Source organism: Dermacentor silvarum, chromosome 3 (genome assembly GCF_013339745.2).
Source record: "Dermacentor silvarum isolate Dsil-2018 chromosome 3, BIME_Dsil_1.4, whole genome shotgun sequence".
Taxonomy (NCBI): Eukaryota; Metazoa; Arthropoda; class Arachnida; order Ixodida; family Ixodidae; genus Dermacentor; species Dermacentor silvarum.
In genome coordinates, this window is record NC_051156.1 from 155,146,456 (window position 1) to 155,161,148 (window position 14,693).

The following is a 14,693-nucleotide window of genomic DNA, read 5'->3' on the forward strand; positions in this document are numbered from 1 at the left end:
TCACCCCACCTAGTTTTCTGCCTTCCTCGACTGCGCTTCCATTCTCGTGATATCCATTCTGTATTCATGCTGTATTCACGAGTGTATACTTATGTATATTACAGATAAATCAAAGGTTAACTAAGTGAAACCAAGACTTAACCAGGCTAAAACAAGCTTTCGCTTTGCATATCCAGGGTTAGCTGAGCTAAGCCGCATTGTTTTTTTTAACCTAATTGCACTCTGGTGTCGCGCTTACAAAAGTCAAGCCTAGCTTGCTTGAGTCACAGTTAAACAAAAGAAATACACGGATTAGTAAGAATTTAAAAGACGTCGAAATTTAAACCGGCGGTTAGCACGTACTACCTTTCACCTTTCCTCGTCTTATGGCTGTGTTCCTTTGTGTTCAAAACAAGCGATTGTTGACAGATACTTTATATATTGATTGAAATTAAGTTTTCACCACGCACTGATTCGATAGCTGTACAATTGGTTGATATTGATTACACCAGCATATTGATATAGCGAATTATATTAGCAGTTGCTTCCCCGCAGCACCAAGTGATTATTCTCTGATTTAATTATGAACTCTGCAGATAATTACCGAATACGGCTTTTCCCCCCATTTTCATACGAAATGCGACGTATGTACTAGGCATCCCCATTGTCCTTGGTTAGCTGATCTAGGCCACGATTTCACATTTTTAGAAATGAAGCATATTACGTGAGATGTGCCTGCAAAGCTTAATTCGTGTCGGCTTTTTACTGCTTTATGCGAGTGGTATACTAAAATTTCAAGGAGTCTTGAGAGAACGAGCAAGTGACACTGGCTTTCACTGTGGAGGAAATGAGGCTCAAGCGTGCATACTTTGCAAAATCATATACGAGCAAAGTTTTAAGCTGTGTGTTAACATTCACTCAATTATTATTCTTACAGCAAGTAAATTCTCGACAGAATTAGCGTCACTGGAAATTTTGCTGGATTCTGTAAGATCGCACAAAGCCTATGCGTTTTTTTAGTTTGTCTAGTTACATCATTATAATATTGCAGCCGCTAGAAAAGAATAGGACGTCTGTAAGAAATCTTATATTGTAGCGCTTTGAAAGTTTCTGGTGCACATGGCAGTAGCATCTACTAAATTATTTAATCGAACCGTTATACAATTCCAAAAGTAAGCATTTAGTGATTTCTTTAGCCAGCCAGACACCCTTCTAATTAAAATCCCTGCCTCTTTAAAATCCCTTTTACGGCGAAGCTGTTATAGGCAGGTTCCAGGAGTTCGCGTCCGACAGCAGACGGAAGTAGAACAACAATTTCAGACGCTTCGAGCCACCTTGTGGCATCGTATGGTAACGTCAGGATGGCGGCGTTTTTAAACTTCGGGATTGTCAAACAACTTGCGCACAGCACTGCGCTTTTCCTTGGACTTTATGGTTGTTTCTTCATTAGGTGACGTAGCTCACCCTGGCGGCCACGTGAGCGCGTCAGCGCTAGTACGCGCGCTGCGATTGGCGTATCCGTCTTTAAGAAAGATGCGTCATAGTCTCTCCTATATCGTTTGTAGGTTCTTTGTATGTTAGCCCACAGCACTCAGTAGCGTCGCGCCCCCTTGCAGCGCCGGCTGAAAGTTGCATCGCTCCAAAGCGAAGCGCCACTTTGTGGTGCCCACTGAAATCTCCGGGGTTTTCGTACAACGTGACGTAGTTTCTCGCGCGGCAGCCACTGTGGGTTGTGCTAGTACGGCAGCCGGACTCTAAAATCAAATAAAACTTTGTCTCTCTTCTACAATCGTGTGTGTGCCTTTGTATGAGAAGTTCGCGTTTTCATCACAGCCACCCTCATGTTTTCCCCCTCTTCCCCTTCCGCCACCGTAGGAACAACTATTCTTTTTCCGCTTCTTGGATGGTGAGAACAACGCCTCCTCGTCCGTGACTCATCGCAGCCATCCACGTGTTTTGCTTTGTCCATGGGTTAGACCCTCGTTAAAAAAAGTATGTTTTAGTTGTTTACGTTTATATTTATATTTTTCCCTTACAATTTGTTTGGAGTCACATGTCCTTTCCACGTGGCAGTCCGACACTTTGGGAACGAACGTCTTGTGAATTCTCATTCACTCCGATGAAGGCCGGACCACCAGCCGAAACGTCAGTAACGTAATAGTATATTTGTTGTTACAACTGTGAGCAGTTATTTCATTATATATATATATATATATATATATATATATATATATATATATATTGCGAGGGTCTCGAATTCTTAAGTTCACGTGTTACATGACGCCTTCGTGCAAACAAGAATGTTCCACATTGGCCCACCATGGCTCTGAGTGACACTGGCTAACAATTCCAGGACAACGTCTAGTAAAGATAATCATCCTAGTTAGTGGAGCATTTGATAGCCGTGGTCATAGCACAATGGATAGTGCAACACACGCCTAATGCGGAGGTTGTGGTTTCGGCTACTACCTTGGGCGACTTATCTTTTCGTCCAATTACATTTAGGTTTTCTTTATTATTTTCGTCATTTAAATCTCAACCATAGCTAATTTCCCCGATGCTTTCTGGCTTCATTTTTAGTTGGTTGTATATGGTCATGCCTTACAAAAATCGAGATCCTCGGTTTCCCTTCTTCTCTCGTGTCATTATTGATATATATATATATATATATGCGCCTTTTGCAATATACTGAGTTCGTGCTGGCGTTTTCGTTGCAGTGATCATGTCTCTATGAATTTCGCAATGCATGTTACCCTGCAATGGAACCAAATCTCCCGTTAATTGTCCGATAGGTAGTAAAAAACAACAGAAACATATGCTTCGCACTATATTACCAAAAAATCATCGAGGGGAATGTAAGCATTCTAATTTTAAACGCAATGCTACACTTGGAAATAGCAAAGGACTATTGAAAAATATCTCATTTAGGTGTACGAGGCATAACATTGGTAGCGCATTTTTTCTCATGAACATTATTGAACTTGAACATGCTACCAACATAAGATTAAATGATGTTGGATTTGTTTACCACCTGTGCTTTTACGCTTACGTAGCGGTACGTATTTCTCGCTGGCGTTTATGATTCGTTGCAAAGTAGTGATGGTCATATATTGTGTCCCATTCATTTTATTTTCCCATTCATTTTATTTATTCACGACGCCTTGGGCGTCGTGAATAAACCGTTCAAGTGGTTGTACATGCTTCTCGGGCGTGATGTTCGTCGTCAAATAATTCGAATTTCTCCCTTTTTTATGCATTAAGCTCCTGCTTCCTGGCTTCTTGCGATGGCGATTACCTGTGAAATTACAATGTATGTTGGTGAGTCCTAATTTTCAATGTCGATACAGGCTCCAGGGACGTAACAAATGAATAATTCCTGTTTAGGTAGGGATGTCGACGTACCTTGTATAGGGTACGCGAAAGTTAGGAAGAGTTATGTTTTTTCAAGAAATCTCTAGTTTTAAGGAAACATTGTTCCATAAGTAACTGTTTATTACTGTAGAAATGTTTGCGTTTTGTAGTGAGTGCTGGTTGGGATAACGCACAGCGAAAAAAAACATATTTATGCTTGTCTCAGCTTAATGAAAGGTGCACCATTCTTACAGTAGTAGACACTGTGGCATATGCAATACATCGTGCAAGAATAGACTTACGGGGACCATAACAGTATTTTTCGAGAGCGAGGCAGTAAATAACGATGTGTTTTCAGAAGCGCAAATTTGACTAATGATGGAGACCCTACGCATGAGTTTCCATAACGTAAAGTAAAATGCACTGTTTAGTGTTTGTTGTAAATGTTAATTTAATGTAAAAGTCACAGCTTTAAATAGTGCTTAAAGGTACTCACTGCTTAGTGGTTTCAACAAAATAACGTGGTGATAGCTTGCTTGATAGGCACTGAGTGGACGGCGTAAGCAAGCAACGTCTGTGAACATCAAGTGACATATACCCACCGTTATATACAGCTCGAAGTGGTGCTGATTTTCATTAGTTCGTGTCTCTAAGAGCGTCAGGATTCCAAAATAGATGTGACGCACGACTCTCAAGTAAGAATCAGTTGAAAGTTGCTGACTTTTCCCACTGACATTTGCTCTACAATACACCGATGCTGATAGAATGCTCGCTTGGGCAATATACTTGTATTTCGGTCCGAACATGGTCGACCTGATCGACGTGTTTGCGTCAGTTGACGCTACTGTACGGCACTTCATGCCGCATCTGAAAACATGAATTAAACGCGAATAGAACACAGCTAGGCTCCTGATCTTTTTTTTTTTTCAGGCTTCACTTCCTTTCGTGAGGCAGCGAACTGATGCGTAGCTATTATTCATGAGCCTAAACATGTGTATATTGCCACATGCGCTTATTTCAGTTGGTGTCCGCTTCCTTGCGCAGCACAGTTTTCAACTCGTTTACAGCGTCGCGTCGGTAGCGCGTTGGAGATGCGTTTGATAAAACATTGGGCCCACTTTATCAGCTAGGGCCTTCGAGCCATCCTCCAATAAATACATTTTTATCATCATCATCAGCTGATGCGCGCTGGAGGCGTTCATGCGCTAGTACGTCTGGCGTCGCGGTTCTCATGTCTTCCAGTCACCACACCAAATTATGGCGTGAAAGGGAAATATACGATACTGTCACACGCCAAAGCGTGGGCTGTCTTTTCTTAAGGGGGTAATACGCGCAGATTCCACCTTACCTCGCGGTGCACCCGCCGTGGTTGGTCAGTGGCTACGACGTTGGGCTACTCAGCGCGAGGTCACGGGATCGAATCCCGGCCACGGCAGCCGCATTTCGATGGGGGCGAAATGAAAAAATCACCGGTGCACTTAGGTTTAGGTGCACGTTAAAGAACCTCAGGTGGTTGAATTTATTTTGGAGTCCCCCACTACGGCGTGCGTCATAATCAGACCTTCATTTGCGGTGCTGGTGACCGTTGTTGCCTCGTCTTCAGCAGCTCTCATGCCACAGTCCCTTTGATGTCGTCATGGAGATGAATAAGAATGTGTAAGAAAATGAAACATTGCTCGAACAAAGAACCACCTCAGACAAATAGCAAATGCTTAAAAATATGCGGAAGAAGAATGAGGGCAGATCACGAGCCCTCGTGTTGTGTCCCCCAACTTAGCCCTCATCTGTTCAAGCGCTTTAAGACTGTTACAATGCTATTCCAAATTGACCGAACGAGAACACTAGTGGCCTCCGACAAGTTTTACTAATGAAAGAAATTTTCATATACTCTAATAGATAATGTTCTTCAACTCCGTGTCTAGCCCCGTATCTGGCTTTTGCAGAAACGAGTCGGATCACATCTTTTAAGGCACATAGTATTTCTAGTTTTGATACTTTGAACCTAATGCCCTTTTTGATCGCACTAAGGCGGTAAAATATAGGTTTTTCCACATTCATTTCAGCGCTCGCATTTGTTGTTCAGTGCTGTTCGTTCCTTGCGAATAAATTAGTTTTTAGTCATCATAGGAGGCACTTTTGGAATATGTAATTTGCTCTACGTGTATATTTTGATTGTTTGCTTGTGTTTGCCTCCCCTATGCTATTTCTGGTGTTCGTTACTTTTCCCCTTCTGCTGCTAATCCCTACAATGTGGCTGCAGTATGATAAATATAAAAATAATCATGCGCCTTCTCATTTTCATCAATAAAATCAGAAATTTATGCTCTTGTCCATAGAGTCAAGGTTGATCGTTTTTTGCTCACACTAACATGAGCGGAACTGTGAAGTTCGATGAATCAGCTTTATGAACAGTTACAGCGAAGCTGTTAAGGTCTCAGTAGCTGATGGTCGTGTCCGCGTGTAGAAAGAAAATCTCATTGGCTCGAGTATTTCTTGTTTCGCACTTTTAATATTTCAGTCTGAGAAGATTGAACATAAAAAGCGTGCGCTGCCAGTGTTTAGTTTCATGACCTTTGTTTATGGGCTGTCATTCTCAAAATTCTGAGGAGCTGTATGAACTTGGACATGTACCAGCACAAATAACGCGCAGAACTGTTGTCGACGGCAGCGGCGTTTTGCCCGCATTCGCACCGAACGCGCGCGGCGTTGGAGACGTGTTTATGAAGCACGTGCCAACCTTTGCCGTACACCCTATGGCGGTGTTCCGTAGCGTTGGTAAGGCTAGGGTCCCTGTGGTCACTAAATAAATGAAAACCACCGGATCATATATGTTAACAGCGAAGCTGTTCAAGCCAGCAGTAATTTGTGGTGCGTAGCAATAAACCGCCACGAAAGGAAAGAAAATAAGTTTCTTGCCGAGGCGGGATACGATCCCGCGTACCCCCGGTCGCATATTTTGCTTTCCGCAGATGATTGCACACGCGAGAGATAAAAAAAGGAGAGCGAGGAGGATGGTACCGGCGGAACGCCTCCGTTCCATTGCCGGCGGCGTTGGAATGGAGAACACGCTGGGCTAGTGGTGACTAGGCACAACTGTGGCTGCTGTTAAGGGATCGATGGTATTCCTAAATAAATGCATCACTGTTTTGATGATCCAAATATAATCTAACTATCAGGGAGGGATCAGTCTACCTGACTGGAGCAGTATTTTATTTAGTTGGGGTGTGGCTACGTTGCGCTCCGCAACACCTAAACGACCACCACTTCGCGTCGGCGCCCGGCACTGCGGCTTCCGCCGCGGTACCGGGGCACAACCAACAGCGCCGCCAAACAGAGAGATAAAAAAAGGAAAAAAAAACGAAAATGGTGACACCAAGAAAAAACTTCCTTGCCGATGCGGGGTTCAAACCCGCGCACCTCCGATCCCAAAGCGAGCGTCGTAACCACCAGGCCATACAGCCAGGCTTCCAGAACATGCATTCATAAGAACCATATGATTGCGTTCGAGCTTCGTCGAAAAAAAAGGTCGTGCCATCCTCCTCGCCCTCCTTTTTTTCTCTCTCGCGTTTGCCATCATCCGCGGAAAGCAAAATACGCCCTCCGGTCCCAAAGTAAGCGTCGTGACCACTATAGGCTATACAGACACGCCTGCAGAGCATGCATTTATTGGTATAATCGGTATAATTTTTTTTCGACAACACAAATAAAGGCTGATTGTGATGAAATGCACACAAATCGCCGCACGAATGAGCAGGCAGGCAGTTAAGTGCTCGTCAAAGATATTGCTAAAAATTTGGATCCTAATGTCAAGTTGAAGTTGTTTGCATATGATTGTGTCATTTATTCTGCTGTCAGGAGTTCTTCATGCCAGTATACGCTTAACAGTAGTCTTTGTAAACTCGCGGACTGGCGCGACGACAGAGGAATGCAAATGAACTTTTCCAAAACAGTGTCAATGACAATAACATTGATCGAAAACCATTACTTTATACTTACCACATTGGCAATCGGAACCTTGAATTCATTACCTCTGTTAAATACTTAGGCATTACAATCAACAGTAACATCAATGGAGACACCCAAACTAACAACATATGCAACAAAGCATTAAAATAACGTTGCTTTCTACGTAGAAAGCTTAAGAAATCACCTTCATATGTCAAGCTGCAAGCTTAGCGTTCCCTCTTACGCACAGTCCTAGAGGGTGCTTCTATAGTGTGGGATCCTCTCATTAATAACGAAATTGATCAACTTGAACGAATTCAGCGCTTGGCTGCACGGTTTATTTGCTTCGATTAGAACACATCATCATCAGTTTCTTGCATGTTAGGCCAGCTTGATCTGGATCCGCTCCACGTGCGCCGCAAGGCTGAAATTTTTTTTACTCCGTGTGTCATAACCACACAGGTTTACCAAATGCAAGAAATATTATCCATGCTCCACACAAGTCGTCGCGCATTTTTATTCTGAAGTGGTTCAGTCATACTTTGCCCGCACTAAAATCTTCAAGAAATCATTTTCTCCACTTACGAGAAAAGAATGGAATCATTTACCGGAATGTGTTATTGAATGCGCATGCTAGGTTTCATCTGAAGTACTGTTGAAAACCATCTTTTGTAAACCCGCTCCTGCTTGGGAAGCATTGCCGCCGGCAGTATTGTGTAAATAAAAATAAAAAACGTCATTTCCAGGAGAGTGAAATGTAGTATCGAAGATAATGCAAAATTGCCCTTTAATCTGAGCTGACTAAAAGCTATTATTGTTCTTTGGAAGTGCGACATAGTTTCGGTTAACATAGCACATGAACCTTGTAATATAGGGAAAAGCAGCGCCCAGTAGTTCAAATGTCGACGACGAGGTATAAAGCTTGTGCGAAGCCTTGGAACAGCGAAAATATGACCGTGACGTCAGTTGAGCAGGGATGATAAAGGTCAACATACCCCACATGCATATCCTAGAAACGGCGTCGGAAGAAACGGAAATATTTCTAGTGTGGCAAGCGTTCTCAGAAATGTTGTGATGTTACTCGCAAAAAAATAGGCGGACGGGTTAAATTGTGCGCAAATGATCTGTGGCCACCAGCACGCAGGAAAAATGTCCCGTTGCTAAAGCCAAACGAGAAACGAAAGCACTGAGAATGCCATGTTCTTTAATGTGGGTGTATGGAAGGCAGCTCGCACAGAGACGTTCGAAAATGTCGGTGCGATGACGGTGGAGTGAGGACGATGAAATGGCAAACGTTGGTTATGATCGCACGACAATATCGACACAATGAACAAGGCGTCAGGGCGATTATGGAATGAGGACAACTTGATGACGGCTTCGGGATCACAACTAAATGTGCGCAGCGCGGCGACTGTGCCACAACATTGGCTGCGCGCCTGCGTTTACTAGTGCAGTGACTTGCTATACGGAAGCCGGCGACGGCTCCGCCAATTTTTTGTGAAGTTATGCAGGGCAAAATGCTACATTCTGCAACAGACGAACAACATACTGCGACGAAGAACGTGCCTTGAAACTACCAGATTGGACGGCGGTGATGACGATGCTTTTAGCATCGTCATCTTTTATCATCCTGCTTGTAACGAGGCGGTGACTCATCGAACCATGACAGCAGACTTTTGCCAACAAACTAAACACGTATACAGAAACATAGTGTTTACTTGTGCTTGTCATGTCTCCTGTATATGTCACCAGCTGTGCGCAAAAGCCTGCCTTCATGGAATGCTACCAAATCGTTCAGCCACTACCTTATCCAACTAACCATTTCAATTTTACTATATATATTGTCTTGTGATATTTTGGATATCTCTAGTCGGTCGCACCAATACCACTTCCTGAGCAGCTCCACAAAATCGCCATCTATAACCCCACACATGAGAATATTTCCTAGGAACGCCCTGTCTACGTTGTCATATGCTCCATAATTATCTAGAAAACCTAATTCTACACTGTATAGACTTAATTTCAATTTTTAATTTATTTACTTTGCGAAAGATGCATAAAAAATGGGTGACAAATGCATCTGGGCCCTTAGCGATTTGCTAGTTCGGGCCCATGCAATAAGTACACAAAATAAATGCACCCAGGCGCCAGTAACAAAACATGAATATAATGTTTGAACTTTTACATGCATAAAAGATGGAGAACATGAAAATAATAAATTGAAATAAAATATTGATTACATGAAAATAACAATCAACAGAGATAATCATATTCATATAAGTGACCAATAAATAAAAAATCAAACGGGGTCGGTGTTCTTTTTTCAACATCCGCAAAAGTACATACAATAGCAGGAGTAAAAAAAAATTGTTGAGTGTTTGTATTTCAACAACAACATAGCACACTATTTTCATAGCACTTGAATTCGGCAAGAAATTGGAAATTATTTTTAGCAATAATGTCCTTTGGTGAGCGAGAAAAACTGGGGCTTCTTTTTATCTCTAGTGGGAGAGCATTCCATATCTTTGTGCCAGTATAAGGTAACAGTCGCCTACTGCATAAGTTGTTTAACGCTGGTATGCTAAAATTATGGTTATCTGGACTTCTTGTGTGTCTTTTGGAGGAGATAAAGATGGTGGAGGGAAGCTGTGATGCAGCGTGACTGCAGACGGTTCTTCAATTGGGGGACAACCCCATTAAGGGCAAAGCCCAATCGGGGACAAAGTTTAATAAAACTAGAAACGAAAATTAACCCATAAAAGTTGTCGCAGTTTCACCTGAAAGGCGAAGCATCAATTGCGATAGCAAATTTGTAGAGAGCTATACGGAGTAATGATATTAGCTTTATCAGCTGTACAAACTTGGACATGCAGCAGCACCGGGAACACGGAGAACTGTTGTCGACGCCATCGGCGTTTTGCCCGCGTTCGCTCAAAATGCGTGCGGCGTTGGTGACTGTTGCCGGAGCCTCTGATATAAATAGGCACTTGGTGCCGCAGCTAAACGTCGTCTCCCTTCCCTCCCCCTCCCCCTCTCCCCCTGGGCCTCTCGCGCGTCGGAAGAAGGCGCGTTTGCTCTACATTTATGGTGATTGTAAAGGAGGAAAGAGACGCTTACTTCTGCAGCCCTTAAGCGAGCACGGCGCAGAACGGGCGTTTGTTCGCCGTGCGTTCACTCCCCGTGAAAGCGCGCGCCCCTCGCGCCCTTTCACTCGCACATACAGCGTTCGGCGCGCGGCGACGATTTCAACTCCATTGACGTCATACGGAACCTCACGGCGACGGCTACGGCGACGCCGACGGCAGAAATCTGCTTTTGAGTGTCCATATAATTGCTATCGCAATAAAAACAAACACACAAAGATAACATGAAAACATGTAGCTAGAACGCTAATGATATGAGGCAAGTTCGGGCATGCTGCGGGTGTGAGTATGCACTACAGTCTCGACGCGTCGAAGCGGAGATGAGACGACGAGATAAGCGGTGTTGGTCTCACCAAAAGTCGTTGTGTCGGAACGTCGTACAGGCTGCCAGAGCGTGGCAGCTCTGGCTCGGAGGGAGAAGACAGGCGGCTCGGCAGCACGGGCCGACGGTGGTGGCGTTCTGGTCGGGCAGCTGATCGTGGCACTCGGGCTCGTAGACCGACAGCTCACGTTCTGCCCACGGACGCAGACGCTCACCGGCCTCGGGCAGCAGCAGTTGATTATCGGGCGGAGTGACGATGCCCGAGAAGGCAGGCGGCTTGGCAGCAGGGGTTGACGGCGGCGGCGTTCTGGCCGGGCAGCTGGTCTTGGAGCTCGGGCCCGTAGCCCGACAGCTCTCGTTCTGCCCACGGGCGCAGACGCTTGCCGGCCTCGGGCAGCAGTTCTCGAATGGATGGACGGCGCCCAGGAATGGGTTGGCAGGAGGCCCGGGCCGGGTGAAGTTCTGGTGGCTCGAGTCCGGAACCCGACGGCCGTCTTCAACTCCCGATCCGGTGGCCGACCTTGTCCTGGTGCCGCTTCTGGAACTCCTCCCCTTACTGCCAGCGCGGCTCCTTTTTCTGCTGCTCTGGTCGATTCGTCGACTTCTCATTGGCTGCTCGAGGCTCCGTGTTCCTTTGTTGATTGGATTGGCTTTCTTTTGTTGTTTTCCTTGTGCCGGGGGCGTGTTCACGTGCTGGCCGCTCTTCGGCGTCGTCGTTTTCGGCGCGGCGCGCGCTCTCCTTGTCGTCTGCTGCTTCTTTGAAATGCACCGCACCTTGTCGCACACCACAAATATCACCGTCGCACACCACACATCACAGAAGCGAGTTATTACTCGACAGAATTGTATGCATAGCACGTGCTGTTTGATAGTCACGTGCAACGATAAAGGGCATAACCTGTAGTTCGTGAAACAGTAGAGCAGTATGGTCTCTGCAGTTTGAAAAGGGTAAAATGCGCAGGACACGTTATTGCAAAGTGATGAGTGGTGCTAGATACGAAGAATACGTATATCCCCATGATTCTACACAGTATGTTAGGTGACAATAAAAAATTGCAAAGTATACCATTCTCAGTGTACGTAGAGGAAAGTGCTGACGTGCTTGATTGAGCACAAAGCATGCACGCGTTAATTTCTTGCAGACGTTACTGATATGTTCCTTAAAGTGCAATGAGGAATCTAACGTGATGCCAAGGTATCGGCATGCGTCCACCTGGACGATTTCTCTGCTATCGATTTTCAAAGTTACTGAAGATTTATTTTTGTTGCCCGAGGATACAAATATTACGTAATAAGGTTTAGGGCAGTTTAATGTTAGTTTATTTGCGGTGAACCATTTAGATAGATTATTTAGTTCTTTATTAGCAGCTTCTTCTATTTCATCATTATTTTTACCGGAAATTAGTACAGCTGTGTCATCAGTGTACATAACGGCATCACCATCATTCAGGCAGTTGGGGAGGTCATTTATGTGTAAGGAAAATAATAGGGGCCCTAATACCGATCCTTGTGGTACCCCATGCGAGATTTGCAAGAAATCGGAAGTGTCTGTTTCTATATGCACTCTCTACTGTCGGTTTGTGAGATAGCTTCGAAAAAAGTTTAACGCTGTGTCACGAAAACCATAGCAACCTAGTTTCATTAGTAAAAGTTCATGGTCAACCGTATCAAACGCTTTTTTTAAGTGTAAAAATATGCCAATAATTGTTCCTTTGTTATGCAAAGCGTTATATATCGTATTTACAACAGACGTAACAGCTGTGCTTGTTGATCTGCTCAGCCGGAATCCGGGCTGGTTAGGTACTAAGATGTTGTATTTTAATAAAAATCTGAGCATTCGTTTTGTTATGAGCTTCTCAAATAGTGTATTGATTGTAGATAGAACCGATATAGGCCAGTAATTTTCTAGGAGATCAGGATTTCCGCCTTTGAACACGGGCCTTTTTAAAAATATCAGGATACGTGCCAGAGTAATAAGCGGCGTTGAATATGTTCTCTAAAAATTGACAAAGTATGTCTATATTTGATTTTAGAAACATTACTGTAACAGCATGTCAACCGGCTGCTTTACCAGTGGGAAATGAGAGCACCAAAGACCTAATTTTTGTAGCTGTTATGTCAAAGAATACAAACGAATGCACAATACTAGGAGGCAATTTAAAATGATTAACCTGGGGGATTTGTAGGGCAAGATAACGGCCAATATGAACCAAATATTCATTAAAATCATTTGCCAGCTTTCGTTTTGAATATTCATACCGGGAATAATCTGGGAGTTTCGGTCTGTGCATTTTCCCCTTGATGACTGAGTTAATTGTCTGCCACAGCTTTCTCGAGTTTCGTTGGTTATTCAAAATAAGCTGATTGAAGTATGGCTTTTTGCTGCTGCGTAACACTGCTACTAGCTTGTTTCTGAAAAACTTGTATTGGTTTCTATATAACCAGTTTGCTTTGATTTGCTTCTGCTTTTTGTACCAGTAATCTTTTTTACTAAAAAGTTATAAAATGTTTCATGTTACCCATGGCTGAACCGGATGCTCAAAATGTTTTGTACAAAAGGGCGTGGTTATTATAGACTTTCGAAAGCACACTGTCAAAGCAAGCAAACTTATTGTTGACGTCACTGTCACGTATAATCATATCTCCAAGAGCAGTGAGGTTGTCGCGCAGCAAGTTGCTGTCAAGGCGGATAACCGAGCGACATTGAGGTTTCGGTACACTAGATAAGAAGGAGGCCAACAGAAAAATAGGAAAATGATCGGTTATATCGGTATCTATTACTCCCGAAATTGTATCATCTGGGTTGAAATTGCACAAAATGTGGTCAGTAAGCGTGGAAGAATTGTTATTAACTCGAGCAGGGTGTGTAATGACATTAGAAAAGCCATAAGAACCAATCAGTGTTTTATAAGCGTCATTAGTGCTTCCAAGCACATATAAGTTAATGTCACCGCATACAATAGAATTCTTATTCTTTAGCGATAACTGTTCAAGAACGGTTTCCAAGCAGTCAGGTAATGTGGTTATGCTTGAGCAGGGAGGCCGATACATTACTCCTATATTTATTCCATTGGCTAGTTCATTAAATACTATGTCATGTTCCTGCCGCGTCTGATCGATCAGTGGGGAAAAATTTTATATTGACGTTCTTTTTTTATGCATAACAGCTTCTGCATTTTTTATGCATAACATAGAGGACATAACATGTCCTCTATGTTTGCCAGGGCGAGGAACAGAGACTACGTCATATCCAGTTACGTTAATGTGTTCATTTGGATTTAGCCGCGTTTGTGTTAAAGCGATTACATCAAAATGAAATTGATGTTCAGTCAATAATAAACACAGGCTATTTATATTTCTATCAATACTACGAATGTTGCAATGTAACAGCTTATAGTTATGCGTCGGTGTGTGAAAGTTATTTATTTCTTGTAGTGAGAACATCTGAAGGTTTATGGTTAAAGTTTGCACAATTTTGGCGAGGTCACTCTCTCGTGAAATATGAATTACAGACGACGTTTCTGTTTTAAAAATTAAATTATTGGGTTTTACGTGCCAAAACCAGTTCTGATTATGAGGCACGCCGTAGTGGGGGACTCCGGAAATTTGGACCACCTGGGGTTCTTTAACGTGCACCTAAATCTAAGTACAAGGGTGTTTTCGCATTTCGCCCCCATCGAAATGCGGCCGCCGTGGCCGGGATTCGATCCCGCGACCTCGTGCTCAGCAGCCCAACACCATAGCCACTGAGCAACCACGGGGGGTAACGTTTCTGTCTTGCGAACAAGAATCTTGCCCCGCGAAACGCACAAAAATTTCCACTGTTTTTCTTTTGCGAAGTTGAGTGGCCTTCCCAAGCAGTATCTTAATGTTTTCAGACAAAGGTGTTCATTTATGAAGACGGTGTTTGTGCCCTCGAAACCAAAATCAGCAGTAGTTAGCCTTTTCTTCTT